This window comes from Dermacentor albipictus, chromosome 3 (genome assembly GCF_038994185.2).
Source record: "Dermacentor albipictus isolate Rhodes 1998 colony chromosome 3, USDA_Dalb.pri_finalv2, whole genome shotgun sequence".
Classification (NCBI taxonomy): domain Eukaryota; kingdom Metazoa; phylum Arthropoda; class Arachnida; order Ixodida; family Ixodidae; genus Dermacentor; species Dermacentor albipictus.
Genome location: NC_091823.1, coordinates 16181585 through 16209301, shown reverse-complemented (window position 1 = coordinate 16209301; position 27717 = coordinate 16181585). Strand labels below are relative to the sequence as shown.

At 48.0% G+C, this 27717-nt stretch overlaps 1 protein-coding gene across 2 annotated transcripts in view; it reads right to left on the bottom strand.

Annotated features, from left to right (window-relative positions):
* The window catches only part of LOC135917501 (tudor domain-containing protein 3-like), a 162783-nt gene that overhangs the window by 28508 nt on the left and 106558 nt on the right, over window positions 1-27717 (bottom strand). The window lies entirely within an intron of this gene.

Here is a 27717-nt window from a genome sequence, read left to right as displayed (position 1 = left end):
TTTCTTTTTTCTTTTTTTCTCGACGATAAAGCATGGTGCAACAGCAAAACCGGATGGTAAGCCTTCGCTGATAACGCCTTTCGGTTTGATAAGTTCTCGCGTACATTCATCTCCGTGCGAGCTGATTATGTTGCACTTTGAAAGAAGTGGTGTAGCACTCAAGTATGAGGGAGATTCTGAAAAAGGCAAGGTTAACCAAAATGAAAAGAACCTGGTTTGATATCCTACAGTGGAAAACGGAAGATGGGGGAGGTAGAAACATAAGAAGAAAGTAGAAAGACACAAGATCACAGTCGGTCGGTCGGTCGCGATCGCCACACACTATCACAGCACAAAGATCACGTGCAGCACAAGTGAACATCAGTTCAGGCTAAAGCCGTTCGCGCATGTATGACCAAGTCACTCTGGCATGCACTCGTATTAATTTGCCGACATTTCATGTAAAGTGAACAATTGTTTTTTTTTTCTGATATTGTACGAAGGTGAGATTAGCTCGCACTTCTATTTCTATCTTTTCCAAGGTTGCCGGCGCCCGCGTTCACCAATTCAGCAACCACTACGGGCGGCAAACTGCACAGCGTCCAGCTGGAAGAGGTGGAGCTTCGGTAGGACACAAGTCTGGCCTATAATAAATATTTATCTGATGATGGTGGCACCGCACCCGATCGCTACTGTATGTGCAAGATGTTGTAGAGGTTTAGTGTCAATCGTGCACTACGCATTTCATAGCTGACACACTGAGCCACATACGCAACGATGCACGAGGGACGAATGGGCGTACAGGTAGGGCAAACATTCCGGTTTTCATATCGGACAATTCTCAATTTGTTATATATTTACAGGTGTTAATGACGATGATATTCCCTTAACAATATACACAAATTTCTCAACTGTGAGTGGCGTGCTAGAAACCCCATCCCGTAAATAAAGGAATGAAAATGAGTAACTGACGCTCTGTGCGCCAAGACTGCCCTTCGTCCTCAAGGTACGTTACACAGCTGTGGATTATTGTCAAACACGGTGCAGTTCTTTGCGGTGCTCATACGAAAATCTCTACGCTCCAGCCACATCGGAGGGTGAAATGCGCGGTCCTAAATCCAGTTTCCACGCTGACAGCCGGTCTTCTGCCATCATGAAGCGCCGGCAGTTTCACTGCTGCGACACGACGCGGACAGCGACTCCCCGGCACTGCTGCTCCTCGTGGTTTCGTTTCTTTGGGAAAGGCTGCACTTTCGTCGTCGGAGAACGCCGTGGCCAATGAGCCTATCGGACACGCAAGTGTTTCCAGCGCACTGCGCGGTTGTTTCGCGAGTCAGAGCTAAGCGCATTGGTTTTTCCGCTTCTTCGACTCCTTCCGCAAACACGAGCACGAATCGCCGTAAGAAGAGGGTGGGGGGGAGAAAGCGACAGAGGAAAGTAAGACGATTGAGTGACGTGGAGCGCTACATGAACACATAGACACGCGTGAGTGCGCATTGTACGCGCGGGTCACTGCCCCTCTTTGACAGTAACCGCGGCCAATAAACGCTCAGCGAGACACAGTTGAGTTGAGCAAGCCGTTTCTTTCCCGATGCTCCCTCATCTCGCCGCATTCCAGACACATGCATGCGGCAGAAGCTTTCCTCGTAAATATATCTTATGCGTTAATTTCACAACGATTCTCTTCCGAAAAAGCAAAGCTAGAGCCTTCGAATCGCGGAGAAAACGTTGGCTCGCAAGCTTGAAGCGCGAAAGAAAGGGTGACGCACCGCCCTTTCCTGTACCCTCCAAGCACGCTAACATTTAAGCGACAACATATTTTCACATTTATTGGAAGTGATCATGTCACTACCGTAATCATGTCGAAAAATTCAGGAGATTGCCCCTTCGGCGATCTGTCGAACTTCACCGCAGCGCACCAACGTAACTCAAAGAGCAGCATTAAAAAAATGGTGGCCATTTACCATTTAATGCGAGATAAGTGTGTTAGTATTACGTCGCGCCTCTTTGAGGTCCCAGGTCCATTCCAAAGTATCACCCCCTTGCAAAGTTTTCGAGGAGTAAAGTGAAACTGACGGTGTTGACGGTGCGTAGCGCTCTCTCGCGATATATATATATATATATATATATATATATATATATATATATATATATATATATATATAGACACACACACACACACACGGTGAAGTTTGACAGATGGCCGAAGGAGCAACGTCTAGAGTTGCTCGGCCGCGGCCTTTGACGAGTGGATGTTTTTCCTATGACGGTAGAATGTTGCTGAAATTTGCGGGGTTTAAAATAAAATAACCACTTAACTTCTCCGTCAATGACCACATCACATAAACTATAATGCGACCCCCCAGTCCTATGTTTCATTTTTGTAAATTTTTACAGCGATTTGTCTCCAGCTACAGCATCGAAAAAACAATAACATTTACGTCATTCAAAGTCAGGCATGTGAATATTGTAATCGTTTATTTAGTTAGTTTGCATTAATGAAATTTACCGTGTTCAGAATGCAGTTCACATCGTGGTCTCCTTGAAGCATTTCAAAGAGACATTTGTAGTTAAAAGAGGGGTCGAGTGAGACAAAGAACACAATGTTCATAGAAGTGATTATACATTAACCGACGAAAGAACAGTAGCATTCCGCGAGTCTACATTAATTTTACGGAGAGCTGTCGGCCTAAAGCAATATGCAACGAAGCGATTTGCAGAATAAAGCACTGGCAGCACGTGAAGGCAATTTGCTCTCCCGGCGAGCAAAACTCCATGGCCGAAGGCAGTCTTGTCTCTTCGCGCTCCTTGGGCCGTAACCGAGGTGCCCGAGCTCGAGACAGCTGCACGTGTTTCCGCCGGCTGAGCGTTGCTTCATTACGGCGGGCTTCACCCGCAAAAAGCATTCGCGTAACTTTCTTCCACTGCGCGTCTCGTAATTAAGCCTCCCACTAGAGCTCGGTAGACGGAGAAGCGGCGAGTATGTATACCAAGGTACACGGATAGGTTTGACCCAGCGTAGGTTTTGTTTGGTTCTTTGCGTACCTGTCGCTTTTCTTTCTTCTTTTTCCCGTCTCTCAGCGAGATGCCTTCCACGAGTGCAGCCAATTTGCTACGCTACGCAACCGCAACTAATTTTCTTTCCTAAGGAGTTCATTTACAATAACAAGAAATGCGCCTCAGCAATCTCATTTATTTCTAAACAAATCAGCCTAGCATTACGAAACTCTAGAAAATGACAGAATTTCACTTGTTCTTCTCCAACGCTGCGATTCGCGTTCACCTGGCTTCGAAGCTTTTTATGGGGCACAGGACGGCAATATACTGGTTTTGCTGTCCACGATTCTGTAGATTAGCGTCTTTGTAAACAGGTGCGGCCGGGCAATACCGTATTCTCTTCGTTGAATCACAGTAGAGGATTTATAGTAGGCCCTCCTTCGCCTTCTCCCACTTTAGCAGCTCTAAACAAGGCAGTGTTCAAATTGGCGGACATGTTTTTAACCTTTGCGCCTTTCATCCATTTATTGGTTATTTTTATCGTCTCCAAGAAAAATTAAAAGAAATGACAAGCACGAAGACCTTCGCTTCATGCACGCTAAGCAAAATTTATATCTGCAATAAAACTTGCGCGCTATATAAACTTTTTCAGCTTCTTTCACACGCCCCTGGACATTCATACGCACGAGGCAGTGCATGGCTGTCGTCAAGCTATAGTGAAGAACGTTCTTAATTACCGCAGGAGTCAGTGCAGGATCAAAATTCACAGCGGGTTCCGACGGGCACCGTGTTAGAACGTTCCAAGTTAATTTTGAACATCTGAGGTTCCTTAACGTGCATGTAAATCTAAGTACACGAGTGCCTTTGCGTTTCTCCCCCATCGCAATGCGGCCGCTACGGCCGGTAATCGAAACCGCAACCTCGTGCTGGGTAGCGCGACGCCATAACTAGTGAGACACCGTCAGGGCATTAACCAAGAAAAAGAAATGTTTATATTGATGGAAAGGCGAGAGATCATCGTGATGAAGTATGAAGAAAAAAAGCCATTAAATGGTGGTTATCTCTTGCAAACACCATGCTTCAAAGAGTTAACCGTCACGTGGAACGTCGTACGTCTGTAGACGGCCGCAAAACTAAGATTTTAAAAAAATCTTGCGGCTTTACCACAGAGCAGCGCAAACGCCACAGTTAGACGAACTCAGCTAGCAGACACTAGCGATCAATTTCTGGCAAAATACACATGGCTCCGCGCGCCTCATTTTCAACTTTCCAAGAGGGGAAGAAATTATAGAAAAAAAATAAACAAAAGGACAGGAAGGAACGTAAATAACAAGGATTACCTGGTCGAGCTATTTTTCATATCCGCATCCACGAAACAAGTTAGCGCTCATTAATCATGCCAGTCGCAGAGTACACCAGCCACTTCCTGCATGTTATCATTTTTTTTTTTAAGTTCGATAAGACACGTGGGTTCCTGCGAGCAAGATAGAAATAATGTCACGGAGGTTCCCTATCTTCTGCCTCCATCCGTACGCCTACAGGTGGCGCCACAAATCCCCACGTTTTGACTTTCGAAGTGAGAGAAGCCCAAGGGAAGATTAGTTTTGAAGAAAGACTAAGGAACATGGATGGAAAGAAATGGTCGGCTAAAGTGAATACATATCTATACCTCAAAAGAGTGGATATACGGAATGGAGGAAGAGGTCAAGAAAGCTTGCAACTAAGTGCAGGGTAATTGAAAATGTAAACAGACAAGCTCTATTATTCATAAAGAAAGAAAATGAGAGAAACAGAGACGGTAAATTGAATGCGAAGGCTAGGGGAAAAAAAACATTGGCTGCGGCTTAGCTCAGCTAACCCTGGATATGCAAAGCGAAAGCTTGGATTAGCCCGGTTAAGTCTTGATTTTACTTGGTCAACCTTGAATTTAGCTGTAATTATTATACTTAGATATACAATCATCGTTAAGCCAGGTATGACGGCTGTGCCTAGGTCGGTGGCCAGACATGACTGATTAGGTTCGGGTAGACACGCATGGTTCGACGGTACGCCTGTTGTGCCACAGGGAAAGCGCAAGTGCTAGACATGCAAGAGACGTCGCGAACATGCGCAACGTCGAAGCAGAAGCGGGCAGGGCGCGAACGCGGTCGCTACACTGATCTCGACGGTGCGCCGCCTGTTGCCTTCCAGACCCTCTCCAGTGATGCAGTTCGCCGGGCGATATCCGCGGCATGTTCCGACGGCTACGGCTCAGAGGCTCGCGCTCCCGCGCAACGCCCAGAGAAAACGGCCCAGCCTCGCTCTCATCCGTCGTGGTCAAGCTCGCATCGCTCGCACTGACTAGGCGAGCGCGGCGCTCCTCTTAGCCAGGCGCGCGGCGAGTCACGTGGTCAGGCGGAGCCCAGCTGCGGAGAGCGCATGCGCCAAGCCGGCAGCGGCGGTACCGGAGCTCGGCGGGGCGAGTCACGTGATGCATTGCCAAGGCTACGGCACAGCTGCGGTAAAATGAAGGTCAACTTCGCAGCGACGGCGAAACTCGGCTCGACGAGGTTAGTAAAGTTTCGGTTTAGAAAAGACTATACAGATTTGGAAACAGGGCAAGAAAGAAAACAGGAGGGAAAGTCTGCATGATAACGCAAGTCCCCTTTGCGCTATCATACAAACGTTCCCTCCTGTTTTCTGTCTTGCTACTGTTCTCCTTTGCTATTTGTGGATCTGGCTGCATGCCCGAGGCTAAAAACATACCGGAGCAAATATGCACCAAAGGATGAGGCATGTGTGTGCTAGAAAAAAAAAAAAAAAGCCCGGGAACGATTCGCCACATTGTAATCGAATGCAAAGTTATTCACCCAGCAAGAGGTTTTACACCTTCTAGATGCATTAGGATTAAAATAAGGCGGAAAGACTAACTGTTCAACCGTCGAGAAAATTAAAAGACTACTAGAGTACTGGTGGAAAAATGCAGGGACGAGATTTATTGTACGAAACGGATTCCAATAAACATCATTATCACCATCTAACGACGTTCGAACTTCGGTACACTCAGCGTAACGTTTCTTTTTATTTCTTGCATGATGCGGCAGCCTTACAGACTTTTGACTTTAGCATTGAGCTTTCATTGATACGATGACTGCCTTATATAGTGTCGCACGCCGCATGATTAATGCTTTCTGGTCCAAATTTTGTCAGTGAAATGAGACATTTATACTTTGCGCAATTGCACGACAAAAGAGCGATAATAAAGGGGGGAAAGTTATCAGTGCTGTTTTAGCATTATAGCAAATACGCTTCACATAAAGCTCAAATAAATCGAGGCACGGGAGGCACCGTACGGTTTGTCAAACTTCCCATTTCCCAATAATGGCCACAAATTATTTGAAGGCCGTTTCTGTGACACCCAAGACAGCATTCTGCAAAGATAGCGCCGTGACAGAAACCCGAGCTGAGTGTGATTGCGAAATATCAGGGAGGACCACGACTACCAGCGCGGCACCAAATGGCAAGCTATGTAATTATGCAAGCTATGCAGTCGCTGACGCTCAGATTCGCGAACTTAGTTTCGGTGTTTGTTTGTTCGCCATGTCAGATATGTGTTCCGAAGCATCGTGATTCCATGCCGTGACGAATCATTGCCCCTAAAAGGGTTGAAAGAGCGACGGAAAGAAATCGCGTTGTAGAAGAGGCTGGACGCATTCCAGCGGCGGCCCGCTTCTGCCCCTCCGACTCATTCCCGACGCAACCAGTTGCTGCAGTTCATCCAGTCGGGACGCGCCCACCTAAGCGTCGCGACTGCGAGCCGCCTTCACCCGATCAATCACAGCGTGCCACTCGGTCGTCTCTACGCATGTACGACCTTCTGGCGTGCATCTTAATAAGAGCGACAGTCGAAGTCGGTGGCGGCAATAGGAGCAGCGGTAGCGGCGACGCTCTGCCAACCGATGAGGTCGGCACGATCGAAAGTGTGGTACAGCATACCTCTTTCGAACGCGCCCGATTGCCATGTCTTCCCGAGACAAGGCACGTCCCAATAGAGGCACCACGCGGGTTTTTCCTTTCACTGAGTCTCGGGGCACGGCATAAGCAAAAGAAAGGAAGAGAAAAACTCGAGAAAACAGGAACGGAGCGTCTCCCGCATACGGCCTCTCGCTTTTTCTAAACGCTCGACGCACGAAGGTGCCCCTGGCCTTTCTCAACTTCGCGACGCGATGTGCCACTTGCTCGCGTGCGTGGCTCGACGGGTCTTTCGTCTCTGAGCGACTCCTCCGAGTTTCGCTGCAGGAAAGCGCCAGAGCTCGCTTCGCGTGTTTTACGCAAGGCACACAATGGATGGCACGCCAGATAGCAGCGCAGGAGCCTCGTACTAACCAGTCCTGAAGAGAAAAGCTAGCAGGTCAAGGGAATGCCTTCTCTGCGTGATCTAGACACGTGGTGGAGTACAGAGCAATGTGACGTTTGTCAGTCCCTTGAACTTGGCCGATCTGCGCGGACGATAAGAGAGGCCAAGTGAAACTCGACTATTGAACACTGCAGTTATGCTTAGTTACAACAAAAAACTAACGCATTAAGCCCACAAGCACAGTGACGTATACAAATAAGAAGTGCAAGAGCTTATTTTTCCGGCGGCGCACTATTCACGGCATGCAGTGGGCGACAACAAGACAGAATTGTGCGATAATCACCAGTAATCCCTTAAATTAATTTAGCTTAACATGTTAGCACCAACGGTGCACATGCCATAATTGCAGAATTGTAAGCCTGAGCCTGCATGTTAAAGGCGTGCAATCTTATTAAAAATCTTAAGAATATAGCCCCAGTTCTAGCATACGACGTCCCATACATGATTCGCGGATAGATTGATGTATCATGTATCGTTTTCCCCGTAAGGCTTTACGGTCAAGCTCTACGGGTAAAAGTACATGCGTAACACCAAATTATTCCGTGGCAGACGCTGCGTACACCGTCTACTTCAAAGTTTATCCTTTGGATTCATATTGTTGACATGCCGTGCGCGATTCCAACGCGTCCGCTGAAGTCACTGATTAAAAAGATAATTAACAAAATGTAATCAAATAACGAGGTTATCTAGAAATATAGGACAATTTCTGACATCCACGCGTGCACGAATAACGCGTCGCGCAAGGAATAACTTCTTTATCTCCGCTGCACTGGTTTAGGAAGCAGTGAAACGCGCGATTCACTGACGCTCACTGTCAATACACTCGCATCAGTACCTGCCAGCCGCGGTATAGTTCCGTGGATATATGGCGTTGCGCTGCTAAGCGAGGTCATGGATCCAGCGGCCGCAATTCGACGGGGGCGAAATGCAACAACGCTCGTGCACTTAGATTTACGTACACGTTAAATAACCCTATAGGTGGGCAAAATGAATCGGACGTCCGTCGCTACGCCGTGCCTCATAATCGGATTGCGGTTTTAGCGCGTACAAGCCCATAACTTAATTACTCCATCAGCCCCTGTATTAAGCTAGGCATGGCCCTGAAAAACTAAAGAACAGTCCTCTTCGTCTTGTGCACTACAAACGACCCATACAGTCATATATATGATATTTAAGGGTTTAGAATATTCTTACTGCTAAAACAGTGGCCTTGCCAACAACATGACCAACGATGAAAGAACTAGAGAAATGTTGGTATTTCGCGGGTACACTGTGCAAAAACTCTGCAAAGCGGGAATTTCACAGGAAAGTGCGGGACGTGCTCCGCCTGCTAGATTCGCTGAAAATTGTCGCACGTAGCTCTCCTTGTCGCTTACTCGGGAAGTTGGTGGCGTACCGGTGTTTTTTCGCCCAAGCCGAGACGAGTCCGTCACGTGGCTACAGAAAATACCCACGACGTTGCGTTGAACCAAACTGAAGCTGTCATCACGAATTACCGTTCGAAGGGAGCCAATTAAGCCCGTCATTTACTGCCTACGGAGAAGACGTGCGGCCAGTGTTTGAGACAGCAATGGGATCTTTGTTTTTACAGTGTACGTGAAGACTGTATATACACATCACCGTTCATGTGCGACTTTCGACGAGGCTCGACTCTCGTACGCTTACACGGACAGTTATTAAAATCTTGCAAAGCTCTTGTCAGGCATCAACAGACCGGCATTAGGCATGCAGAAAAGTTTAAGGCAGTGGCGTGGAGAAGATTGATGACTGATGAGGTTTTATGGCACAAGGTCATCACACACCATAGAGCACCAAAACTGCGTATTTACCTAAACTCCATATTAGTGAAATGGCTTAAAGGGACAGTGAAGAGAAATATTAAGTCGAGCTAGGTCGATAGACTGTTGGCCTAGAAGTCTGTCATCGTTTTCCGTGTGCCAATAATCACTTTGTTGCGTAGAAGTTTGCAGCTGAAGATCCCGCTGCAGCTGCTAAATTTGGACCGCTCGCGCCAAAGCGAACAACTTGACGTGATCTCCACGTGACCGCCCTCTATGCCACTCTGCGAATCAACCAGTGCTGACGTCACATTAGATAATTTCTAACAGGTTGCGCCACTCCAACTTTTTATTTTCGTGATGTCTTCACTTACAAAAGCTCTGTTCTTGCTGCGAATGACGAATTCATTAATGCAGAGCCTCAATCTTTCAGTCTAGCTCGTCTTAGTATTTTCCTTTGGTGTCCCTTTAAAATGGGTTCATATGCAATGGCCGACAACTAAAAGGTGTATAGGACGTAGAAAGAACTACAAATACGAGACTAAAAACGTAAAACGGTAGATTAGTAGGCGCTTGGTTTACATAACAAATATTCGTTTTTTTTTCCCACTTACTGTACGCATATCTTACGCTTCAACGTGCAGTAGTGAACAAAATTAGAAGTGCAAGATCTTTAATAGTGTGCGCTGAGCAAACTCAGAGCTGGTCACTCGGCCTCAACGCCAGGAAGTATGTTTAAATGAAATCATAAGGACCTGTCATTCCCGTCCATTCAGCATTCAGACTTAACGAAGAACCATTCGTCCACTATATACGACAAGGTATTCCAATGCTTCAGACCTAAAAGCAGACTATTTAGATAAATTTTTGACCAGATGTAAACCCTGAATACTGTACGACCAGGAAACAACGTCAACACATTTGTGAGTAGTTATATGGCGCACTGTGTGGGTCAATAAAAATCAATAGAATTGAACAGCACTTGTCCTATAACAGAATGAATGAATGGAATGAACGTTTTATCGCAGCATGTAATGTCACTGTGGCCGGAAACTACCAGGACACATTTGTAAAGCAAAATTAGCAAGTAGCTTTCAGCTACTTGCTAACACTCCCTCAAAATAGTTCACCTTGGCACGCATAATAAAGAAAAACGCTAAAACAAAAAGGCGTTAAAAAAAAAAAACTTCTTAGCGAACGATTTCGCTCAGCGGACACAGAAAACACAGGGAGTAAAAACAATACGCAACCTTTCCAACATATTTTTATTTTTTGGGTCTCCTTGTGTTTTCAACGTTCGCTGAACCAAATACTTCAATCGTTGGGTAATTAAAAAGTGGGAAAACCCACGATACAGAAGAAGGCGGCAAATGCCCTGAAGATACTCTTCTGGCATCGTACGTGTTTCACGCGATGTTAAACGGTACACGCTATTATTGCATATACCAAGAAGCTGCTGTTCAAATTGTATAGTCTGCCTTGGGCCGTGTCGCTTCTTGTAGCTTTTTTTTTAATTTTTCTTCTTATGTGTGTCTCAGTAACGCAATAATTATTCTAGAGATTTCAGTGATAAGATTTTTAAGACCTAACAAAATGTGGATCATCAAATAACACGCATGCCACTCAAATGGCACTGACAATACGAAGACAAATTCAAAAAATAAATTGTAACCATCTTCTCAATAACTAAATAGAGTGGTTCATACGCGGACTGACCTCATAATCCTGCGGAACTGCTAGCTGTTTGGTGCCAGTCTACTGATCAAAACAAGTAATAACACCGTTACTGCGGGAAGCGAACAACTACTACAAAACGTGATTAGAGATAGGGAATCGCGGAGTACAGGAAGCCGCAGACAAAGCACATAATGGAAGAGCACATTAGAATAAAGGACGAATAAAAAAACTAAAAATAAAAAAATAAAGAAAGGTAGCTAGAGTCGTCAAGGCCGGTAACAAAAGCTTAAGTTGTTTACGGGGTTGGCCGACGAGGCAGCGAAGGCGGCGCACACACAGCAGCAAGCAGCCGATTAACACCGCGCACGTGTACGAGACGCTTCGTCCACGGAGACGTCATTACGAGGCACACAATTAGCGCCGCCGCCGCGATCGGAGTGACCGATTAAAAAACCGGAGGGAATCCCGACAAAAACGCGCGCGGACAGCGCCCGCTCTTGCGGTAAAACCGAACCGCGGGGAAAAAGAATAAAGAGGTCGCGCTCCTCGAGACGTCACGGCAGCCATCGGAGAGGGAGGAGCACCCCACGACTGGCGGCCGACGCTGTCCCACTTAGATGCGTGCATCGCCGGTTACACCGTGGGTATATACGCGACCGTCATAAACTGCGCCCATAAGGTGAAAAACAAAACAAAAACAAAGGACTGCAATTTGTAGCGGGCGCTTGTACGAGAGATATAGCTAAAGTTACACACGTTTCTTTTTTCGGCGTTGAGGAAACTGAGTGTCTACGGCTGAGAGAGATGTATTCACAAAGCTTTTTGTCATGTAAGCCATTGACCGGCCGCCTTAGCTAATACGTCTGTCATCGCGATCTAATCAAGTGGCATCTTAAGAAGAGCGTTTTCTTGAAAGCGGGCCCGGACTACTTCCGGTAGTACGTCGTCTTCACTCGACTGTTTTGCCTTGTACTCTACTGTGGGGGTCAAATTTGTTCGCGAGCAAGGTGCCCTCTACGATGACCCGTTAATTCGGCCCGCAAGATATTACTTCTTGCCTACAAGTTCTACAAGTCCTAAATATGAGGAAATCGAGAAGGTAGCAAACGACGGACAGCTCACCGAGGCGATCGTTTTAGAACATCTTCAATTGTTTACCGGCCATCTGCGGAGAAGACAACGCGGTCGCGAATGGATGCGTGACGGACATTCCGTATCCAGAGCGTTTCCCTTCAGCCCCCGGGGAAGCATTTCGCGACGATGTATTTAAATGTGCCGTTCGTCTTACGCCTTCTCCACTTGCTCGGACAACGCGCCGCGTTGCCGATATCACCCATATCGGCCACTCGGTGCGACAGGCGATTAAGAATTAAAATGCAATCAAAGGTGGAAAAAGAATCTTTCGATATACGGTCGCTGGCGTACACAACGCTGCACGGTTTTAGCGTGCTGGAGCAACGCCGCCAGATTAGGTCTCTCCGTGTTTCATACATATTCCGCCAGAGGGCGTGGAAAACACGCCGGTCGCGCAAGGTCCGCAGCACGTATAGGTATGTACGTACTTACACGGACGGCCACGTCGTACGCACACCCGCACAAACCGGCCTCGTCCGTTCGTGCCGACGGACTCGAAATCGTTTTCCTCGTCCGACGATCGCGAGCAAACGTGCAGCGGTGCTCAGTTTTCGCCGCGACCAACGCTAAGTGGTTTCCTGTCGTTGGCCCACACTCGCCGACGCCGTGCTCTGCATACCGCAACAGCCGGTGTGCGGCCTATACGCCCGGACACGGATGCTGCCCGCGCCCGCGGCGTTCTTTTACTTTTTTGTAAACATAAACGATTTACTCCCTGGACTGAACGCGCTCATACGTGTTTTCCTCGAGGAAATCAATTTTCGGCGGGCCGGTAGTACGGCAAAATAGTCACGCACCGGTCGATCACATCGAGAAAGCCGCGAGACATAGGCACGCGTGAAAAGGCGTAACGACAACGCTAATGCGTTTTTGCGGTCACTCCGTGGGCAGAACATCAGGCTGCGAAGACAAACAAGAGCGCGTGTATGCACAATGAATGCTAAAAGCAACTCTTTACATTGCAGCAAATGGCTGTGAATAAACGACCGAGACTGAATGAAAGCGTTAAAGAAAAAAAGAAAGTGCGTACATACTGTGCGATCTTTATCTTTTCTTTTCTTTAATATCATACAGAGTTTTATTAAGAAAGGTTATGAGCACAGTGAACGTGCCGTATTTGCAGATGAGTTCCTAGTCGAGGTGGACATTCTTTGCCGCTATAACGCGAGCTTCAGAAGGCTAATTAACAAATATTCACTAACTAGCTTTTTTATTAGTGCCTTAGGGGCAGTTTAAGTAGCGATTGTGAAAGCAGTGGCATTCTAATGCGCCCTAGCTCTCTCGCTCTCTCTCTTTTTTATCTTGAAAGCCGCACCTAATTCAACATATTCATCATCAAATTCCAACGGCAAATCCAAGCAATATCGAAACCGAGCGCGCCGGGAGCGCAGAAAAGGCGGCCCCGCCTTTTACTTGTGTGCTTCAGTGCATGAAACGAGGTTTTCTTAACAAATTAACTGGAACGCCAACGCATTTCTCCCCAAAGTTCTGGAATTTATATCTCGAAACTGGTGCCATCTTGAATATTCGTTCCAAGTGGATCCGCTTTGCGAACTCCACGGCTATAATTTGTAAATTGCAATGTGGGCCACAATATAATTAGTTAATGACTTAATTAGTGAATTATCATTAATTTGTCGAGTTCGCATCTCAATTTTTTTGCAAGTAGCGCCCACCGCTTCCAGTACACCAGCTCACGGACTAGAATTGTGATATCTGCCACAGGCAAGTCTTGAAAGTGTTCGCTGAAACATCCTGTGCACATACAGCAGCGTGTTACGCAGCCTCCCAAGTTTAATGCTTCTTTAAACGTTCTCCTCGGCGGATAAAAAAAAAAAAGGCTTAACAAAGACCAGGAGCGAATAGCGCGCCCGCACAAAGGCCAGTATAGCAGTCGGCGAGTCCAGTCCCGACGATGCCGAATACGGAGCGCGCGAGCAACACACACACGAACAAGTCGAGTCGAGAGAAGGTCGTCCTGGCAATCCTATACCGACCCAGATTCCGTTCGATATTAGCGTCAATCAGGGCGTGCTGCAGCTATTACTCGATACCAGTAGCATATATATATATATATATATATATATATATATATATATATATATATATATATATATATATATATATATATATATATATATATATATATAGAGAGAGAGAGAGAGAGAGAGAGAGAGAGAGAGAGGTGGTTGCGGGTATTGTCTGGGCAAGCGGAGACGGCGGGGAAGCAAGACCCACGGTGTCGCCAGAAAACGCCTTGGCAACGACTCGCAAAGCGGCGCACCTTCGCGACGTTGCTGATTTGAGACGAAGAGGGACACGTTATGGGCCCGCCATACTATCGCATAACGCAGGCTTGGCGGCGATCTCATAGCATCCGATACCTGCGCAGACAGTTCGGAGTTAGTTGCACGGGTTTTATTACAACGTATCCCACAGAACTGGGAAATACGCCACTGTTAATACACTCTGTTGTTTTATTTTTTTTATTTTTCGCGAATCCACAGGCTGAGTTTTGTAAGAAATTGTAACCATATCTTTGTTTCTATCCTTATCTTCTGTAACCCCCCCTTATGTAATACCCCGACAGGGGTCCTTAAGGAAAAATAAATGATAAATGATGATGATGAACAACACTATGTGGAGGTTGTTTAACAGCAGTGTTAAATATAATCGTCGTGCTAATGCGACTATGTATGTAACCCCAGATTTATCGCCCAACGCATAATTTTTATGCGCTCAATTTCACGCCGATTCAACATAAGTGCGGAAATGTTCATACAAAGCACACATGGCGTTTTTTAACACGATCGAGCAAGTTTTCTGGTGTAAGCAGTTCAGGAAACAAATTACTAAATTAATTACGATAGTAACATTGTACCGAAGAACAACTCACAGTATTTTTTTTTCGTTTTTATACAAATGTACTCTCCATGGTCAGAAATAAAGGAGGATAAGTTCTAAATTTATATCATGTGGAATAGCGCTTGGGCTTTATGGAGTTAATACCAACTACAAAATCACGTTAGTAAGTTTTAAAAGCGACTGACTGGAAAACTGGCTAGATCCTACTGAATGAAAAAAATATATATATCACCTGTGGCAATTGTAGTCCTTGGGCTGGATTGCTCAAAGCGGCGGACATGACTAGCACTCGAAATCGAAATGCATTACGACTAATTAACAAAAATTCACTAATTTTTTAATTATTTACTTTACGGTACATATTGCAATTTATGAATTGCAGCCGATGTGTTTGCAAGACACATACCTTTGGAACGACTTCTAAGGATCGAACGGGTTTCGAGATATGCGTCGTGAAGCTTGCGGTAAAAATGCATCAATGGGCCACTTATTTTTTGGAACACAAACCACTGTTTCATGTCTCGAAGCACAAAAGTGTGTGCCTGGAACGCCCATGAGCTTTCGCGCACACTCTGGGAATGATTAGCTCGAAACTGGTGTCATCCTGAAAATTCGTCCCAAGTGAATGCGCCTTACGAACTCACCGGCTAAAGTTTGTTAATATTGCCACAAGGTAATTATTTAATAAATTAAATAGTATGTTTGTTAATTAGCCTATATTACATTTTGATTTCTTGTGCACGTCATGCCCGCCACTTTGAGTAATCCAGCCCAATGACTAACATATATGTTACCTGCCACAGGCAATTTTTTAAAAAGCTGTAGATCAAAAAAAGAACGAAAAAAAAAGAATAAAATCACCCGGTATATGAGAATGTTAGCGATAGCGAAGGCGTTACGCATTTTTATATGTTCTTTCATTCTTTCTTTCTTTACGCACGCTGAATGTAATTATGGGCGGCACATGCGCCTCTTGAAGACATGCAAATTGAGCACAAAAGCCCGACAAAACCGGGGAATCGAAACCTACGAGAGATAATGCGCGTACCTGTAGCTTCGGCTGCTCTACCTGTGCGTCGTGACAAAGCGGTCGTGCTGATGCCCTGCACGAACGTGTTGAAACGAACGAATGGTGTTGATCGATACGTGAAATGTTTACGTGGTTGTCGCCTTTCGGCGCTGTTCGTCGGCAGCGCGCACTTGTCCAATGTCGGTCCCCATTCCCGGAGGATATTCCACGAGCTGAAAGATCCACGTGCATGGAACGGTGCTCCTATACTGCGCACTCTGGAAGACTATACGAAGCTGTGGAAACGCAAATGCCTCCGACTCGTTGCTGTCGCCGTCGCGGAATCTTCGCAAGCGAGCGGCCCGGCGTTCCGGACGATTCGCGAGATGGGTTACCGACGCCACGTGCGTAACAGAAAAAAGAAAAAGAAAAGTAATCGAATGCGCCTCCGCTGTTTGTACGTATCTTGCGACTTCGTACACTGTGTGAAGCCCACGTGCCTCGTTTAAACATCGCAAACACTCGTCTGCGCTGCAGAACTCGGTTGTCCGTACACGAGTGCACGGTGCAGGCGGACGACGAACACAGAACTCGTCGATGCACGTGCCGCTCCCCATTTCCCTGTAGAATAATTTCCCCGCCGTCAGCTTGACGGGAGGCAGCTCCTCGCCCAGCTCGGGCAAACACGTGCGGCACGTCGCTGCCGCTACACGGGCACGTGCCACATACAAAACCAGAATCGCTCATATACTCATCGCACCCGCTTCTGATGCAAATGCACTTAACCTCGCCTGCCCCGTTTCGATGTGTTGGCCCGCGCAGAAACTGCGGATTCGACGACGGGCTGGCAGACGACGACGTCAAGGCGAGCAAACATTGGCGGCAAGCGCGCAGGAAAATGAGGCTGGGCGCTGCCGCGGCTGTTCATTCTGCCAGTTCCCGACCCGTGTGAAAATCGTGCATCATATTTTATTGCATTGCAGCAAATTTTCTAAAGAGCGTAACGGAATCTCAACAACTTCCGTAAGGGACAGCCCCGCGAAAAAGATTCGTGTCGCCTACACGCACCGCAAATTCTAGTGTGTACAATCGGGTATTTCATTCGCTCTTGAATGACGTATAACGAACGGATACGAAGTTCGTTTGCCGATGAACACTTGTCAAATCGTCTGGTTAGTGTCTTTAATCTAGCGTTCGTTTTTCCCCTTGAGTTATGCGAGTAGAGAACTTCCTACCCTAAGGGATGACTCTCAATTCGTGACCATATTCTGCATTACAGAAGCGTACAGCCTCGATTTACAAACATGACGCGAAGGAGGCCACACGACACGCGGGTGTCGTGTTATGTTCTTCGTGCATAGGTTCAAAATTCTGGCTGTACGCAACAATAATTATTAACGAACTAACTCAGCCGAAACCTATGTTGCCTTATTCTGCAGGCAGGCAAGATTCACAGGGAAAGCCTTAACCGTTCACAGACCAGACAGCGGACGTCCGTTAGCAAAAACGCTTAATTCTGTCACAGTGCCAACGGAGCCGTTACTCTTGAAGGCACGGGAAGCTTTTCTGCTCATGCGAACACACCTTAATTTATGTGGCTGTCTCTGGACACGCTTCTATTAAATATTCGCTGCCAAAGCACCGTTTGAAAGAAGTGAAGGGTCATGCGACCAATAATGCGAGGTCGATGTAACGGAGACTTCGATTTACAAGTAAAGCACCAATGTTCCGCCAGCCCGTTTTTTCCGTGTTCTCTTTCTTGCAGGTTTAGGCACAAGTATGAACTCTCATGAATTATGAAGTATCATTTATTTTATCTAACGGTGACAACTCATCGCGCGCGACAAAAGATGGGGGAAATAAAGAAGCACAAACGAATACAAAGCTGGCGAGTCTTACTGGGCCTCGCATTACGTGCACAGGCGCGCCCACGCAAATACCGGCACGAGAGCGCGCGCAGGCGGCGGACAGATCGGGGCCGCCGCGCGCTTCTGCATAGGAGGGCATTCGACCTGCTGACCTTCGGCTCAATTTCCACGCACAGTTTCGGGCACAGAGAGCGAGCCTGCAGCCTCGCCTCGCGCCGTGCCTGTTTGACAACGAGGAAACGGATCGTTGGCTGCTGGCTACGTGGAGCGTGGACGTCGGTTGCCTATCACGCGTCGGACCACCGTTACATACGCCCACTGATCGTCTTCCTTATCACGGGTGTTGTGCGGCCGAACCACGTTCGAAGCAGCGCGGTTTACTCCACCGAATCAAAACATCCAGCCAACAACTCTGCCTGCGTTGTTTGCAGGAGAGTGCTTCGAAGAGATCGTCTGGTCGTACTCATACCGGCCCTTTTCTCTGGGTTGTGCGTGTCTGTGCCGAGAAATCCACCAGCAGCACAGTCGGGCAGCAACAGCACCCGGCGCCGCAGTAGTCGCATGAGTGGCCTGAACAGCGGCACAGCGCGCCTGACTCTATACTGCGCTCGATATAAAATCCCATACCGAGCGCCTGCAGGTTCCGCCTAGTGGGTTCGATCGTTCCTCGACACGATAGAGCTTAATCGGTGTCACAACAGTCAGCGCCACGAAATTTCCGCATATGAATCGAAACGCGAACACCCGAACGTGGCATGCACTTTGGACACTCACGAAACCGCCGGCGCCAATGCGGCTAGCAGCATGAGACGTCATGCAAGAGAAGACGACGTTCGACTGCGCGCTTTGCTACGACATCACGCATGTTCCGCGGAGACGTGTCTAATGGCTCCGCGCAGTCGACCTGCTCGTCAAACAACAAACCGCCAGTGCAATGAGTGTCGGAACAAGCACGCACTTTCGGTCGTAAAAGAACCATAGAGCAACCAGAGTACGGTCAATCGTGCGCAGGCGCGAGTAAGAGCGGGCGTGAGAGAAAAAAGCTGGGGGCTTTTGCTCCTTGAATACATGACTCTGCCTAGGCACTACGGAGGAGGTTTCTTAGCGCGTGTTGCATGCGTTTGTCCCTAGGCGAGTGCCGGCCTAGCGGAGTGGGGTCGAGTTTGTTTATGCTCGGATGCTGGCTGCCGGCACGGTAAAATAGGTGAAGCAGCGGGCGCTGCTTGGCGACCGCTGTGTCGCACCTGCGGCGCTCGTGCCAAGTCAGTCGTGCCGGATCATTACTTTCTCGCGCCTTACAGCGATGTATCTTGAAAATACCACCACAAATGTTTCCGTGGGAGCAGCAGGGACCGCAGTAGAGGCCGAACCGCATATATTGAAGATCTAGTAAGAGCGCCTTAGCAACCGCGGTTGAACGCAAGTGGCTGAAAGGCCGCCAGTGACGCCCCTGCAACCGCTATGAGAATACGCCGCGCTACCCTAATGCCTTTTATGCTAACCTAACTTAACCTATAAGATCATCTAAACTTAACCTAAACGTACGCTAACCTAACCTAACGTGGGCTACATTCAAAGCGAATAATCCTCACGGCGTGATATCAGGCAGTGACGTTCAACCGCGGTTGCTAAGGCGCTGTGCGTTTATTTCAAGCAAAGGGGACCACTCAAAAATGCTCCTAAAATGTCGCGGATAGCATCATACGAAAAGCCTGCCAACAACGAAGATACTGCACCAGGAAAGCAGGCCGGGCCTCTACTACAGCCCCTACTGCTCCCCCGGACAAAATCGGTGTTTTCTTGAAGGAAGAGCGCCGTAAGGGGCAAGAAAGGTTTAATCCGGCACGACTGACTCAGCACCAACGCCGCAGGTGCGAGAAAGTCTGTCCGACGTACCTTCAGACACCGCGATCACCAAATGGGGCGTCCGTGACATAAAAACTGTTTACAGCGCAAACACATGCAACCACAAAGTAAAAGGGACAGGACACAAGCGCTCACTGCCTCACCGCGCGGGCAGCCAGCATCGGATCGTAACAAATGCCGGCATGCCTAGGGGGCAAACGCATACAACAGGCGCTAAATAACTTCATCCGTATAGTACCCAGGCAGAGTCATACATTCAAAAAGCAAACGCCCCCCGATTTTCTCTCTCGCGCCCGCTTTTACTCGCGCCTGCGCACAAACGACGGGCGATCCCTCAAATGAACGTCTTGTCGCAGCGGGGCTGCGCAACTTCATGCTTCGCTCGGGGAGACCGAGCCCCGCCGGCTCGCGGAGGCTACGGAACGGGTCTCCGTGTGTTTTCCGACACGGGGAGAAAGCAAAAGGCCGTCGTCTTCGGAACCACGACGGCCAGAATTAACCTCACGGAGCGCCGCATCTTTCGCGGCGTCTCTCAGATTCCCGGATGTTGATTCAAATACCAGAAAATCAATCATTCAACCTGTCTGTGTGTCAAATGAAAAAAATTACCGACGATTACGTTACTTCCTAATGCGAAATTTGAGCGCAGCAAATAAGCTGTTTCACCTTTTCGATAGATTGAGGCAAAGAAATCGAGCAACACATGTATGCGCTATCACAGAATTTTTTTTTATTTTTCACACGTATTCCTTTAACAAAGACTCCACTAACAGTTCTTGACAGTCATGAAGGAAGCTTTGTGGTCGGAGAAATAGACTGATATATGTTCGACTTGGTACACCAATGCTTGATTCTCAAAGACGAGATCTATACAAGTGCCTCGCGAGGTTGTCACAGCCGTGGGACGCGTTACGAGCGAGTGGAACGGGATGTTCTCCCGCATAAGTGTTAGGAAATTGCTGTTTGTCTTTATGTCAACATTAAAGTCCCCCACTACTAACATCGGTGTGGATCGATGGACGGTTAATGCGAGTTGCAGGAAGTGCACGACGTCTTTCGTGAGTGCGGTAGCGGACTCACGAAAGCGGTATCAGTCGGTCGCTGCTAGCGCTGGGGGGATGAAAGGGGGGCGGAGCTGGTTACGAGGCCGACGATAAAGCCGACGACGACGCGAAACCCAGGAACGGACGCCAAAGAGCCATTTGTGTAGCCAGCCCTCCTCCACAGTCTCTCCTCCTCCCTTCCATCATCCTCCCTCGCCCGGAGAGCCGACAGCGCGCATGCGCGGCGGCGGAGCAGATTCGTCGGCGAGCTGGTTACGAGGCCGACGACAACGCCGACGACGACGACGACGACAACGCCGACAACGCCGACGACGACGACGACGCGAAACCCAGGAACGGACGCCAAAGAGCTGCGCTCTAAAACTCTGAGGACGAGAAGGCCTTCACATTCCACAATTTCGGAGCGACACACGAACTGCCACAGAAACACGGCCTATATGAGCGGCACCGGCCACGCACGTGATAGCCCGGCCAAAAAGGACGGGTACACTAGGTAACACACAACAGCGCAAAACGACGCGGAACAAAGCGGAACAGCACCCTCAGAGTTCCGCAGTGTTACGACTGTCGTGACAAACGAACAAAAGGAAGTGAACGGAACACACACGCACGACAGGAAGAAAGGGGGGCGACAGAAGAGAGGCAACTCCGAGACGGACACGCCTCAAGCGACGGCGCATGGACGAAGCGGCCGGAGGGAGAAAGTGTGCTGCTGCGCGTCAATCGGGTCGCCCCACTGTGTGCGCAGTCACGAGTCAGTGCGACGACCGAGACGCGAGTACGAGCCGGGTGCCATCGCAATGACGCGGACACGGAAGAGCCAGCGACGGCCGTGCCGCCGAGAGAATGGTGCCGACGACGAGAGGAAGGAAAACGAACTAATCGAACCAAGAATATAGTGCAGAATACGTGCGTACGCAAAGGGGAATTTGAAGCGCGCTCACCTCATCGGCCATTGCTGTATTGGCCCGGACATATCATCGCTCGCTCAGCGCTTTCGTGCCTCCAACGTTGGCGCAGACGCGCTCAACAAAGCTTTGTTGATGGACGCCATTCGGGTCCTTGTCAGGCGGAAGAGATATCTTTACGCTACCCAATGCGTGGCACCGTGCCGCTGTTTCTTTGCTACTCTCAGCTCGAGAATGAAGCGAGCTGTCACGCGGATGGTGATGTTTTTGAGGCACTGATGCACAGCGTACGAGACACTTAGCCCGAATGCGCTTTGAGGGTACTTGTGTTTCTCTCACTGGTGGAACTAGTGTACAACTAAGCAGACAGACCATGTCGTGCGCAAGTTATATATTTTTTTCTTCTTCCGGAAGCGTTCACTTCTTGTGCCGCAGCATATGTGACAGTAGCCTTTAAAGACGCTATATGTGCTGATACTTTCAAGTATAGACAACACGTTGAGTGGTCTATCCGAATAACATGAGAAATTAACCATCATAGCCACAAACGGCAAAAATTGCCTCTGAGGCTAACTGCACTGTTACTTTCTTGACACTACACAAAATAAATCGGTTCGCCGTTGTTTATTACACAGTATACAAGCAACGACGAGGAACAACGTGCGGAGATTACTGAATAAACATCGACATTACGTCTCCACAAAGCAACTTTGTCTTATTCCTTTTTTCTTTCGTCTATTAAAGCGCACAAGAAGAATGTTCCCAGGGAAGAGACTTCGTGGTATCGAATTTGCCACTCATACACAGGATGTCATTTTCGAAAAACGTAGTCTGGAGAGCTCAGCATAGAAGCAGTCTGTGTTCTTTATCATATGTCGTCATTAAGACGGTTAAACGAGCAGTTGGCGTAATTATTTACAAAAATGATTGACGGTGCATCTTCTCAGAAAAACAAGCTTGGTCGAACACAATGCGACGTAACCTAATATCAGTGTAACCTCATACGTCGCATACTTCATAGGCACCCGTGAAAAATAAACAAACAGTATCACCGCACTGCGACTTCAGTGTGCCAATCTCGGTGCCCTTCATGTCTTTACCCTATCTCATTTCCATAAAAAGGCATTCAGCCAAAAGATAAATAACTTCGCTTATGAATTGGCGGCATGCTGCATTAACTTGACATCTTGACCCGACACTTAATACTACCGCATATTAAAAGCACACACACGGTCGCCCATGCTTTTGAATTACAGATGTTAACTCGAACTTCCGACTTTTTCGAACCAATTCCACTGCCAATTTTCCAGATACACCACTGACGTAGTGCCAACCGAAGTCGACCGAAGATCTAACGGCTTTTTATGAGTAGCGCGGGTACTGTACAAAAGACGCCGCCAATCAGCCAAAGAGGTCCCATATTGAACAGTAGGTACTCTCATACGCTCCCTGGAAAGCTCGATCAAAAGAAAAACTAACTAAGCCTTAGCGGGATGGCCGAGTAACAAGCAACAATTAAAAAAAAAAGTAGAATAGAAGAAAAAGTGGAAAGAAGGGGTCATTACTTCAGCTGCGTCGGCGGGCTGGCCGATAACAGTGAAAGCACGAGGAACCTCGACCACTCGTCGTTTCTGCCCATTGAGTTCGAGCTCCTCGGGAGTCGGGACTACGCACATCTCTCCGTCCGCAACGTACGCATACTCCACATGCGAGGAGGCGGCAACGGCTGTGCGTTGTAAGAGAAGCGAGAACCAGGAAACCCGAAGGACACCAGCGGAGAAGTGAAACGAGAGAACAACAACAACGGCTCGCCCGCGCGCGCGCTCACCTCGCTTTTGCTTCCTCATCGCAGCGAGCCGTTCTTTGAAAGAAAAGGCCGCATGCAGTCGACGTCGAACGAGCTGCTAGGAGCCTCTGGGTGGCCTACAGACCCGCGGCGAGGCACGTAAAGACTTTCTTTCTCTGTCGGGGAAAAAAAAAAAATGTGGGCTGCCCTTTTCGACAGTGCTATGCGCCGTCACGACCTCACCTCTCGAAAGCTTTCCGCTCAATCTCTCCTTTCACTTCGCAAAGACCGGCGCCAAGATATCAAAAAAGCGAAGCGCGTATAATACGGTTAAGCAACTGTGCGGGATGGGACGTCACAAGAAAACGCCTGAGGGGCCGGCGTGAAAAGGCGGGTAGCATATCGAGCGAGGTCTAAACCACCGCACTTTCCGCCCCGCCGGGCCAACGTTTATTTCTCAAGAACGCGTTAAGCGGAGCACATCAAGGGATAGGCGCGCTATGTGTTCTTTCCTTCTTTCTTATTCAGGGCGCGAAAGCAAAGAATGCGAGTGCAACGCGGTCTGTATCTCTGCACTCCAATTCAAAGGCACAAAGGTTAGGCGACAGAACTGCCTCGACCAAACATGTCGAGGCAGTTTGGTCGCCTAACCTTTGTGCCTTTGAATAGGTGTGCAGAAATACAGACCGCGTTGCACTCGCATTCTATAGGGGGCCCTCTTAACAGCAGGTGTAATTAGACCGATGCTTATCTACTCACTTAACCATCAGCAACACAATGCACAAAACGAAACGGAACGCTTCATCCCTGTCCCAATTCCCGTACCAACCGCGCGTTATATACGGCGTAGCTAAAGCTAACAATTAGCTAGTCTCGGCGTAGCGCTACCGCTTGACATCAACGCAACGGCCATCTTCGCGCTGACCTGCGCACGGCGCCTGCAGCGCGGCGCAGAGCGCTCACAGCCGGAACGTTGCCCGTGCGCGGAATAATACGGCTCCGCTAACCCGGAGCACCACACAGTGAACGAACGCGTTTCGGGCACGAAATACGGTCATACACATCTGTCAAGTGTATGATTAACGAAGTCGTTAGCCCGCCGCGGCAGCCCATTGGCTTGGTCGTCGCGCTGCTGGGCTCGAGGTCGTGGGCTCGATCGCGACCGCGGCGGCCGCGTTTCAATGCGGTAGAAATGCAAAGACGTTCGCGCACTTGATTTACGTGCCCGCTAAAAAACCACAGGTAGTCAAAATTATTCAGGGATCCCCTAATACGGCGTGCCTCATAATCAGATCACCTTTGTGGAACGTAAAAGCCTCGGAATAAAATTTTTAGAATGAAGTCGCGTCATTTCATTACACACTGGATCTTTTAAGGGCAACTTTACCAGGAGAGACAACATGGCTCTCTGTTCGGCATGCAGATTCAGCAAATTATATATATATATATATATATATATATATATATATATATATATATATATATATATATATATATATATATATATATATATATATATTTGCGCGTGGGAATGCGAAAGCATTAGAGTCGCTTTGGTGAAATGTTTCTTTCCGCGCGTCGCCTGCCCGGGAGGTGTTCGTAACTCGAAGGACTACTCAGCGGCGGTACAATTGGACACTAATGCCTTTTACTTTATGCACTCACGACGTGGTGCCACCCCCCACCAATTGGCTGCTCCGTCGCGTGCCCCATGACGCACGCACTATAATCACACCTTTAGTCAACCAGCTAGGACCATGCACATCTCGCAACTCGGAGGCCCGGGTGCGATTCGTACCCAGACCCAAATTTACCAAATTTTCATTTCAAGGCCATTAATTTGCTTTGTTAACAGGAACCTCCTAGATAAATTTGACGTCAATCCGAGCATTTATTTACATGTTTTTACTTTTTGCGCCGTCGGCCATTTCGGTACCACAATTCGGTCACGCCGCCGACTCCGACAGATTTTCGCGAAATGGGGCATAACGCTTTATCATTAAAATGCAAGCGACAAGAGTGAGACGGCCGCTTAGAAAAAAGGAAGCTCGCGTTCAGTTGCAGTAGTGTGTGCTGCTTTTAATCCCTACCCACTTAGTTGTTCGTGTTACCCGCGTAACGCACAGCAGAGAGCTGAGTCTTGGCAAGACACAACGAGGAGCGAGTCACTCGATGCCTAAAAAATGCGACCGCGAAGTATAGTTCTTCGCTTGTCTTCCTTGAGCCTGACAAGAACACAAACAGACGATCCTTCATTTTTACTCGTTATGTTCCGAATGCAGATAAGGGTAAATATAAGAAAGGGGGAGTCGTGCTTTGACATCCGAGACATTTACAGTGCTTAGGGAAACGAAAGAAGAAAAAAATGAAAACTAAACAGAGAACGACGACAGGAGAGAAATGACGCTGGAGTTCCAAGACTTCCAACAAGCTGAGCTTTGTGTATTAATTGCGATGTGGTTTGGTCGCCAAATCCTTATGCGCAGCAGGAAATTGCACCCACTATTTACAAGGCTGCAACTTGTCTCCGAGACATACAACTAATCTAGAACACGTTTGTTGGCAATACGATATTGCCCCTCTTTTGTGCCTTACATAGACTTTCCTCGGCAGCAACCTTATCTTGAAGGCCAGCGTGCCAGATTCCTAATAGAGAGTCCGAACCTTGATCAAACAGTTAAGATTTCTTTTAGGGCCGCGACTATTATTTTCCTGGTGCGAAGCAAACAGCTTTCCACAGTAAAGCCCACAGGAAGCAATAACTCAAACGCCCCAGGGATTTGCCGCTGACCCTCTGTCATCACGTGTATACGTTACAGAATGAAAGATAAACTTTCAACCATGCTAGCCCAATGGTCACTTGCCACAGGCTCAGCCTCCCAGATGTGTACATTCCTCGAGTGCAGTGTACACTGCGTAGTCTTAATAGCAAACGGGCAGTTTCCTTTTTCCTTTTTTTTTTCCTTTCAGCCATCCAAGAATCCAGGAACAACAATTACAATACGCAAAGCAGAAATGAATGTTCTATATAGGGAACTGAATTAGTGCGTGCGTATGCGTCGTGCTCACTGTACACCAAGTCGTTCTCGTGAGCACGATATATAAGAGGGACAGGGATATAAGATCTTGTATAGAGTAGAAGGATAGCAGAGATTTGCAAAATTTCGAAGTCGTGCGCTAATCATCTTAGCCTCAACCAACCGCTATAAATGCGGGCTAGTTGAAGGTCATATTAAGTGCGGTCATCCGCAGTGCATGCTTTTGTCACAGTGGTCATTCTCTAGCGTTACTCTTACAAGAACAGCTCTTCCCTGCCATAGGTGTCGCTTATGAAGTGTCGTCGTCATACTGAAATCGATGTCGTGCCGATGACCGCTTTGCGCACTATAGAAGGTACTGTAAGCCTGGCTCTTTTTCTTTCCTTTCTTATCGGTCTTTCCAAAGCAAAATTCATCTCTCTGTCATTTACGCCGTTTCAGGAGCTCCGGAAGGGTCAGCACTGCTCGTTGGCGAGGCATCAAGGGGCGCAACATTGGCTTTTCGTACTGCCCGTCTTGCATCGTCCATAGGTGTCCGCGGCCTATACTCATCTGTCACAAAGCGTGTTGACAAATGGCAGCACAATCAATAACCATAAGGAGCAAACGGTGAGGCACCTACACGAATACAATGCTCTTCGTGGTCATAAAGGAAAAGAAAGAAAGAAAGAAAGAAAGAAAGAAAGAAAGAAAGAAAGAAAGAAAGAAAGAAAGAAAGAAAGAAAGAAAGAAAGAAAGAAAGAAAGAAAGAAAGAAAGAAAGAAACTCGTTTCTATGAAAAATCAAAAGCCCTTCACAAAAACAAGGCAAGGTATCGAAAAGAGCAGCACAATCTCTTTCAGATAAGAATACAGAGAAGTAATCATAAGAGGCAGCATCTGGACTCAGTATGTCAAGCTGCACTCAGTAATCCCAGGAGGCCCTACCACTCAGGACAACCCCTTCCGTCAGCACGAGTAGGATGCCGCAGCTGGAGCCACTTTATCCTGGACTACTTCTAGCAAACGAGCGGGTCCTTGCCCTACCGACAAATGGAAGAGTATCCAATACGGTATCACGTAGACCCGACGAGTACAGCGCCAAATGCGACACGCGGTCGCGGCGTAATCGAGCGCGCCGTGTCCGCCAAGGTCTCTTACACCATGCAGCATGGCCGAGTGCAGTCAGCGTCGATTTCCCACAGTCCCGGTGCCAAGGAGCCGCTGGGTCCGATTCACATCGGCGGCAAAACTTTCATTTGAAAAGCGTATGGGGAAGCTGGGCTTGTCGGATAAGCGCCAGCGATGACGAAGGCGTTCGTCGATAAGGGCACAGTCCAGGACAGAGGCGCCTGACAAAGAATGCGTCATCGG